The following is a 10,060-nucleotide window of genomic DNA, read 5'->3' on the forward strand; positions in this document are numbered from 1 at the left end:
TGGGGGGGATGGGGGACGGCGCGGCTAATAGCGAAGCCGCGCGCTCTCTCGGCGGCCGCGGGCACCGCCGCTCCCCTGCTGCACCGACGCCGCGGCCTCAACTCGGATTTTCTCTTGATTCCGCGCCTCTTGGCCGGGGTCTCTTACCGTTCTGTGGAAGGTAGCTCCTCGCACGCCCCCTCCTCTAGGCAAGTAGATAGAGGAGTCCGTTACCACCTCCCCCTTCAGGGTAGTGGAAACTACTGCCCCCGGACGGGGGCCGCAGGGGCGGGGGCAGAAAAGTGACGAGTGGATGGGTGAGAGGGCCAGAGATGCGTGGGTGGAACTTCGTGTGAAATCGGTAGACTGAAGCAAAATAGTATCATTTGATCTTTGAGTTAGGTGCCAGTTGAAGTATTTAATGAGGGAAAAGTTCGTTTTCAAGTTTCATAATTTAGAGATAATCTTAAATACAGAAGCTTATTTTTTACAGATTGTCTTAGAAATGGGGCGCCCCTCCCCTGTAATATGGCGCATTCCTTACACGCCCACGAGGATAATCCCGGAGCCCCACCTCTTACTTTAGGTCCTGTCTCTTTAAAAAGCTGATCTCTTTTTGCCCACTTTGCTTGACATTTTAAGCCATTTTTTAAAGGTTATAATTCATGTAACACTTTCACTTACATTTTCTATTGTAATCCTCAAAACAGCCAAAGAAGAGAAACGAAAAGAGTTTTCTTCTTTTGCATCCTAAAAATGACTAACCCAGATTATCTATTGGTTAGAAACAGAGCTGGGACTTGAACCCAAGGCTGCTGACGTAAAATCGCTGCTATTTTCCAGAGCATCATAAGCAGCTGTCCTGGTTACACCAACAAAGAGAAAGGGGACTAGGTTGTCAGTCTACATGTAACCGGTGGTAGGAATGGATTCCATAGATCTTGGGAACTTCTAGACCAAATTGACACTTGATATAAACCATCAGTGCCCCAGAAAAGTGGTCTGTGTTTTTGCTACTTGAAGTGTAGGAGATGAACCAGCAACATTGGCCTCACCTGCCTGGTATCTTGTTAGAAACGTAGACTATCGAGTCTCACCCAAGACTTCCTGAATCAGAACCTGTATTTTAACAAGACCCCCCAGGTGATTCCTATGCAGATGAAAGTTTGAGAAGCACTAATTGAAATAGAAAAATCTATGCGTTTTCTACTTGAATTACACATTCTAAGTAAATATGACTAAAGTGTCTTACATCTTGGATTCTACCCATCTTTTCAGTGAAAGTGCTTTCTAAAATCACTAACAAGGGACTTCCCTGGTGGTCCAGTGGGTAAGACTCTGCTCCTAAAGCAGGGGCCTGGGTTCGATCTCTGGTCAGGGAACTAGATCCCACATGCATGCCACAATGAAGATCCTGTCTGTGTGCTGCGGCTTAACGATTTTCTTGTATCGAACAAGTTCTTTTCATTTCTCAGGGTTATCTCTCTTTCTGTGGCATTTTGCCTTTTTAACTCTCAAACCTTTCACCTTGTTTTTTATTTTTAAATTATTTTTAAAAGGTTACACATTGGGGTTTAACTTACAGAAAAAATTTTTTCCCGTTTTAAAAGTACAGTTGCTGAGTCCACCACCCCAATTAAGATACAGAACATTTCCACGACCCCAGAATTCCCTATGCCCCTTCTCAGTCAAGCCTCCCACCAACATCTGATCTAATTTATGTCACTAAAGACAAGTTTTACCTGCTCTAGGACTTTATGTACATGGGAATAAATGGTATGTATTATTTTGTGATTGCTCTCATTCAGCATGTTTTTGAGATTCACAATGATGTTTTGTAATAGTAGTTCCTTTTATTGCTGAATAATATTCCACAATTTGTTTATCCATTCACATATTGATGAATACTTGAATTGTTTCTAGTTTGGAGACTATTATAAAGCTGCTATGAGTATTAATGTAAAAGTCTCTTTGTGTGTTTATGTTTTCTTTCTCTTAGGTAAATAACTAGGAGTGGAATTGCCGAGTCGTATGTATGGTAAGTGTACACTTTTAATTTTAAAATAAATTGCCAAACTGCTTTCCCATGTGGTTATGCCATTTTACATAGTTAGGACTGTTTTGTTTTCTTGATGATTTGACCCTTTTATCATTGGTGATATTTTTATCTCTGGCAGTATTTCTTCTCCTGAAATCTACTTTATCCGATATCAATATAGCCACTCCTGCTCTCTTATGATTAGTGTTTCCATGTGTTTCTTTTCTCCTCTTTTTATTTTTAACCCCTCTATGTCTTTATATTAATGTGCTGCCTGTTTCTATTAACAGACTATTTTTTCCGCTGCTGGGTACGTCATATTTTCTTGCTTTTTATATGATATGCATTGATTGGTTGCTGAACAATGTAAAAGTGATATTGTTGAGTGTAGTAGGCAGAATAGCTCCCCAAAGATGTTCACACCCTAATCCCTGCATCCTGTGAATATGTATGTAACATAGCAAAAGAGATTTTGCAGATATAATTAAGGTTGTGGACTTTAAGAGGGAGATTATCCTGGATTACTGGGGGGTGATCCCAGTTTAATCACATGAACCCTTAAAAGCAAAGAACTTTCTCCAACTAAAGTCAAGAGATGCAGCAGAAGAGGAAGTCAAAGTGATTAGAAATTTTGAGTTAGCATTGCTCTAGGAGCAAAGACTGGATCCCAGCTGACAGCCAGCAAGGAAATGGGGACTTCAGTCCTAAAACTTGGAGAACTAAATTCAGCCAAAAAACTGAATGGATTTGGAAGTTCAATCCAGTACCTGGTCTACATCTTGATTTTAGCTTTGTGAAATTCTAAATGGAGGATTAGAAATCCATTGTACCTGGACTTCTTACCTACAGAACTGTGAGATAGTAAATGGTATTGTCTTAAGCCATTAAATTTGTGTTAATTTGTTATGGCAGCATTAAAAAGCTAATACATTGAGTGTCTAGATTTTTAAAGAGTGTTGGGCTTTATTTGGGAGGCTGTTACTCTAGTAGCCTATTAAACTTTTGTGAGACTCTAGACTATCCTTTTGCTATAAGAATTTCTAGTTCTCTCTTAAGGAGTGGCTTAGGCTGTCTATTGTATGTCACAGGTTTTTAATAAAGTTTCTATACTCTACTTGGAGAAAACTCAAATTATTACTTTCCCTATGAGTTCCAGTAGTTGTTCATATTGTAGTTCCTAAGTAATTCTTTTTTCCCTGGTAATTAATTTTTGCACAGCCTCTTGGAGCTTCACCCTGTACATGCACAGCTTAGTATTCAGGTGAAGACTTAAAGCGTGTTCTGAAACTCTTTCTGTGTATAGCTCTTCCTTTCTAGCATTCCTGATTACAAATTCCAGACATCTTGTACTCCCCAGACTCAATCTTTGTCTCCTCCTCCCAGCTTTGCTTGGATCTCCTCATGTGGACCATGGTTTGAAAGTACCTCCAGGCATAAAACCAGGGCAATTGTAGGGCTCACCTCATTTGTTTCCTTTCTTTCTGGGATGACATGTTTGCTCTGTGTGTGTTTCAGTGTCTGAAAATAGATATTTCATAAATTTTGCCCTGTTTTCTAACTTTGAAGAGCTATTCTGGTACTCCTTACTCCATCCTGGCTAGAATCCCTTGTTATTTTTGTCAGTGGATCCTTCATTCATCAAATAAGAGCTTCTTCCCAGGTCTCTTTGCTTCCAATCTAGTTATTTTTCAATTCATCTTCCACAGTCCATTATGAAATAAACACAGGTGAACTCCCCTTCTCAAAAACTTGTCATGGCATCTTGCCTTTCTCCTAACAGTAATACATGTATCTATTCAGCATTTAGACAGTTACAATGGGCTTTCCAGTTTACTGTCTCATTTGATAAAACCTAACATTTACTTGGATAGTCAAGGATTTTATTTTCAATTAACTGCAATCCTTTCTAATTTAGTAACTGAGTAAAGTGTGCAAAAATGTGTTACAAACTGTAAGGGGATATATACAAACATTAGTTATATAATTTGTTCTTGACCTAAAACTGACATTACCTTGACTTCAGGCTTAAATCAGTTAGGAATCCATTCAGATGAAAGTAACAGGAAACCTGATTAACAGTGTCTGAATCAGGTAAGGTTTTATTTGTTTCACCGAACAAGATCTGAGGAGCCATCTCCGGGCAGTGGTTCATTGGCTTATTATATCAGGACTACCCTCTCTGCATCTATTCTGGCTTTCCCTTTCAAGAGCAGAATGGCTGCCCTACAGTTAAGCAACATATTGTCTTCCAGGCAAGAGGATGGAAATGGAAGATGTAGGGAGAAGTGGGAGGGAAAGCTGCCTCTTTCATTTTTGTGAGGAAGGAAAAGCTTTCCTGAGAGACCCCAGCAGATTTCTGCTTATATCAAATCACTAGAAATTATATGACAACAATGGATTCTAGGGAAGTGAGTATTTAGTTTTTTCAACCTCTATAACAGAGGCAAGGAAAAGAAGTTAGGTATATAAACCAACAATGACTGCTAGAGAGTTTACATAATTTTCTTTTCTGAATATCATTTTTATGTCTGCTTTGGTGCAAATGACCCTCGCTCCTCATTCCAATGAATGTCTGCTATAAAAATTTCTCTAATCTTCTCGCTTTTCTGAATCCCCACAACTCTTGTTCATACCACTGCTATTCTTGGTATTTTTTCTGGCATGTTCCTATTTTAAAGTAAAGGATTCAGTATACTTAGTGTATCTATTCATCCATCTCTTACCTTTGCTGTCTTTGCTTCTCTTTATGTGTTAATTCATTCTCTGCTGTTGGAGATGTGCTTCATCCATTTAGCCTGGAAGATTGATGCATGCAGCCCCAGGCTTAGAGCCTTCTAGTACTATGACCCTAAAGGACCCGGAAACTCAAGATGTGTGCATAATCAATTGCATTATTATTTCCACTTCTTCATACCCTCCCTCTGCCATGTGACCTCATAACGCACTATAGTGGGCAGAATATATTTCCCCACCCTGATGGAATATTAATGAACATGACGTGAGCAGAGACCTTAAATGTGCTTGTGTGATTTAACTTGGCTTCTTGTGCCTCTGTCATATATCACTAAGAGAATTTCACCCAGATAGTTGCCAGTGCAAGGAGATTGAAAGATGTGGAGCAGACCTGCATCCAATCAGCAGCCTAAAGCTAGGGAGGCCTACCTGACCTACAAACCTGTGATAGATGCTTGTTGTTATAAGCACTGAGTTGTGGGTTGTTTTGTTATGCAACATATTGTAGTGATGGTTGTTAATACAGCAGGATTCTAAATGGCCAAGTTTAATTCATATGCTTATTTCTGAATCAATTATAGTGGCTAGTATTGGGCTGGCCAAAAAGTTCATTTGGCTTTTGCATTAAGATGTTACGGAAAAGCCGAATGAACATTTTGGCCAAACCAGTACTTTAATTGGCCAGGCTTGGATTACATTCCCACATCTCCCACCTCACCCCTCCCCAGAAAACAGGTTGGCTCAGGAATGGGGCTGCAGGGATTAAAATTTGATCTCATAATATGGGAGAAGAACTCCTCCAAAGAAAAGTGGTTGTTGTTACCAGAAGAAGGGAGTTGGTTTGAAAATATAACAAACAGGCAAAAACTATTGTTAATTCACTCTGGTGTTCTTTATACTTCAATATTCATTGCTAGAATTTAAGCCGGTTGTTTGCAAGGAACCCTGCTTTAGTCATCTTGTATTTCAACACTTACCTTACAGATTGTGCTTGTATCAGTTAGGATTAGGTTTCACTGCAGTAATATAAAAACCCTGAACACAAGTAACTTTAAAAGATAGGGCTTTATTTTTTCTCTTGCATTAAAGTCTGGGGATGTGCAGTCTAGGGTAGGTGTGGTGGCTCTGACCCACAAAGTTCTCAGGAACGCATACTGCTCCTAGTTTTCTACTCTGTCATCCCTAGGACATGGGCTCATCTTTTTGTGCAAGAGATAGCCCCTTTCGTTAGAGACAAATGTTAAACAGCAGGGTGGAGGAAAATGAGAAGACAGGGCAAAGAATATATACCAGCTGCTTTTTAAGGATATTTCTGAGAAGCTGCTACAAAACATTTCTGGTTACCTCCTACCCTTTCAGTGGTAAGAGCCTGGATGAAAGGGAGACTTGGGATCAGACCTTTATTCCAGCATCCCTGTGCCCAGCTAAAAATCAGGGCTTCTAAATAGGAACAGTGTATATTAGAATAGGCAACAAGCAATCTCTGGCACAGTACTCAATAGATATTTCTTGAATGAATGTGTTAAGTGAATGAATCATGTATTAAAAATTAAAATTGGTTAATAAACTCTGAAGACTAAATTTTCAATCTTAGATTCAATGCTGGCTTAAATAACCTATTTGAGGTAAAATACCTATCCTATTTCTCATTTTTAGCAAGCAAGAAAGCAAAAATTGACTGTTTTAGAATTCTTTTTGCTTTACACTCAAATTGAGCAGTGTGGTAGGCTTATTTCAGTGTTGTTGATCCATTTTCTAAAAGTCTAATTTTTATAGGATTATAGACAAAGTTTAGTACTGCTCTATTGGAATCCTTAACTCTGAAGAAAATGTCTCACTTAAAATTATGGGTCCTCTTAAGCTTAGACCAGCATCCTTTCGAAAGTTTGGGCTACAAATATTTGCATTAAAGGGATTTACCACTTATAGTTTCAGTAATGCTGACTTTATGGGTAAGCTGTCTGTTGATCCATTGTCCTGTTGTGCAAGCACAACAAACCAAACCTATTTCCAGTCTGTAGATGAATTCACTGTTGGCATTGCTGGGAGGAGATTGGGAGTTAACTACTAAGCTATTGATTTTTTTTTTTTTTCCACTGTGGTTCAAATCCAGTCTTTAGTAATGTGCACCATTCCCGCTGTTAAATTCAAGGTGATAAAAGGAAAGTTTGGGATTGATGTCTGAAGTTAGAAAACAGTCTGTTTCACAATATTTTACCAGAGGTTTATTTTTATATTTCATTGTATAAATATAAGATGTCTGGGTATGGAATACTCAAGCTAGACATTGAAATCCTGACATATTTCTGAGTTAACTATTAGTGTACCAATTGAGTTAGATAGAGAATTTTAAATTTCAGAATTTTAAAATTTTCAGGATTTTCTTTAATTCAGCGAGGTTTGTGGATGGGAGATGATAGCATTAATGGTAAGTGAAAAAGAATACAACTTTTTTGTTTTTGGAATTTCTACTAAACGTGTACTTTTCCACAAAAGTTAAAACTAATTCAATTTTTAAAATACTTTTTTTCATTCATTTAATCATTCATTTATTTATTTGTTCATTTAACAATTTCTTATTAAATGCTGTTTATATATGAGATACTTTTCCAGGTATTAGTTATACAGTAGAGATCAAGAGAGTGCCTACTCTTGAGAAATTTACCACCGATGAAAGGGACAGGCATTAAGTAATTGCTTTTGGAATGGAGTTTTTAATGGCATTGAAATATATTTACATTTTAATTGCCCTAGCACTATAAAGATGTCTAAGTACCACACTGGCATATATTTTTGTATTCTGCTTTTTTTTCATTATTCTGATAAATTTTACATGTTAAGTATAGTAATGATTCACTTATCTATAATCTGTAGGAAATGAGGGGTTCCACCACAGTTTTTTTTTTCCAGAATAACTGGAAAATGATAGTTTTTAATACTTTAAAATTTTTAGCTATTTTGAAAGAAAGCTGCAATAGATTGAATGTTCTCCCCAAATTCATATGTTGAAATCCTAACCACCAGTGTGATGGTATTTAGAGGTGAGGCCTTTGGGAAGTGATTTGGTCATGAGGGTGGAGCCCTCATGAATAGGATTAGTGCCCTTCTAAAAGAGACCTTAGAGGGCTCTCTTTCCCTTCTGCCACATGGGACTCAGTGAAAAGGTGGTTGTTTATGAACCAGGAAGTAGGATCTCGCCAGACACTGAATCTGCCAGCACCTGAATTTTGGAGTTCCAGCCTCCAGAACTGTGAGAAATAAATTTGTGTTGCTTATAAGCCACCTAGTCTATGGTGTTCTATGGTAGGGGTAATAGCAGCCCAAACTAAGACAAAGGTTTTCAAAAATGTATCAACATTATGTTCTTTTTTGCCATCTTAAAATATATAGAAGATAATTTCTACATTAGCTGGGGAGTTAAATTTCTGTGTTAGAGTAGACTAAGTTGTAGTAAAAATAGACTTAGAAAATCAGTGACAATGAACCAGAAGGTTATTTCTCCCTCATGGAATAATCGAGGGTGTTCCAGGTTGGTAGCAACTCTCTTCCACATGGTGATTCAGGGACCCAGATTCTCCCATCTTGTCATCTTGTGACTCTTTTATCCTCTGGCACCTTGTCATGATGTCAAGGCTTGTTCACCACCTCAGCTTCAGCCAGTGGAGAGGGGAACAGTGTGGATGAGGCACACCTCTCTTAAAGGCTGGAGTCCTGAAGAGACAGGTGCGTATCACAGCTACTCACATATCATAGCTGAGATTTTAGTCACATGGTTACATCAGTCTGCAAGGGAGACTGGGAAATGTAACCTAATTATGTGCCAGGAATAAGGAGTGGATGAATATTGATGGGAAGCTAGCTGTCTCTCACATAACCTGCAATTATGGCTGCCAAATGTTGTGTATGTCCTTCTCACATTCATCCTTTCTCCATGCAAGACACATAGAGCACACTCACCCCTTTCCCAAGGGAGACAGCTCAAAGTTCCATCTACTTACTGTATCCAGCTCAAATCCAAGGATTTCTGAGTGATGTTTAGTCTTTTCACTCAGGTCCAGATGTAACTCAGGTGATCAGGGTGGCCCAAAAAATTAAAACCCCTATTCAGGTAAGAAAACAATGAGAGACACAGCAGTCATTGGTCCATAGCACTGATGGAGACCAGCTGGGCAGGGGTCTCAAAGACCCCTGGAGGCACAGTGGTTGAGAGTCCACCTGCCGATGCAGGGGACATGGGTCCGTGCCCCGGTCCAGGAGGATGCCACATGCCACGGAGCGGCTGGGCCCGTGAGCCATGGCCGCTGAGCCTGTGCGTCCGGAGCCTGTGCTCCGCAATGGGAGAGGCCACAGCAGTGAGAGGCCCGCGTACCGCAAAAAAAAAAAAAAAAGAAAAAGACCTCTGCTCTGGCAGTGGCAGAAGTGCCTTGATTGCATCCTATTTTTACTCTCTGGGAGGGAATTCTTATCCATTGCTCTCTGTAGCCCCTTGCGCTACCTTCTGGAAGAACCTTCCTCATCTATTATTCTTCTTGGCCACATCTGAAATGTGTTGTGGGAATATGTTCCCCTTAGGGGCTGTGTGTATTTTGCAGCTTTTTGTAAGCCTGTAGGTTGTTTTAAGGCTCAGAGTCAGATGGATCTTTGGTTCTCAGGCTCATAGATTCTTTACCAACACAATTTCCTCAATCTTAGTAAGCTTGTAGTTTATTTGCTTCCAATATGTCTGTAAGCACAACCAAAATTTTTTCTGCATATATTCTATACAGTACTTCAGTTTTTGCTTTCTTCTTCTTCCTCTGACATGTTCTTTTATTTTAGTTGCAGTTATCTTGAGGCCATCTGAAAAATTGGGGTGGACTGGGAAGGTAACAGTCTGACCTTTTGCTGTTTAATCATTATCACTCCCTTAGGAGGCCTTCTCCAATCACCCTACTTAAAGCTTCCACTCAGTCCCACCTTACCCCAATCTTTAAAAAAAAATCATTACTTTCATGTATATATGAAATATGTATATATGAGATACATTTATCTTATTTATCATACTTACTGTTTATTGTCTGTCTTCTTCCTCTAGCATGTAAATTCCATGAGATTTGGAAGTTATATTTTCTTCTCTCATATATCTCAGGGACAGAGAATAGTGCCTGCCAAATATTTGTTGAATGAATAAATGAATGAATGAATGATTTGAGAGTGTGCTGACTTTTCAGGATCTGCTATATACTATTTTATTAATGAGCTATGCAAATACTGCTGGTTATAGCCATTTCCTCCTCTTCCATGTAAACAACCCTCATTTTCTTCATTGGT

Source organism: Phocoena phocoena, chromosome 4, assembly GCF_963924675.1.
Source record: "Phocoena phocoena chromosome 4, mPhoPho1.1, whole genome shotgun sequence".
Classification (NCBI taxonomy): Eukaryota; Metazoa; Chordata; class Mammalia; order Artiodactyla; family Phocoenidae; genus Phocoena; species Phocoena phocoena.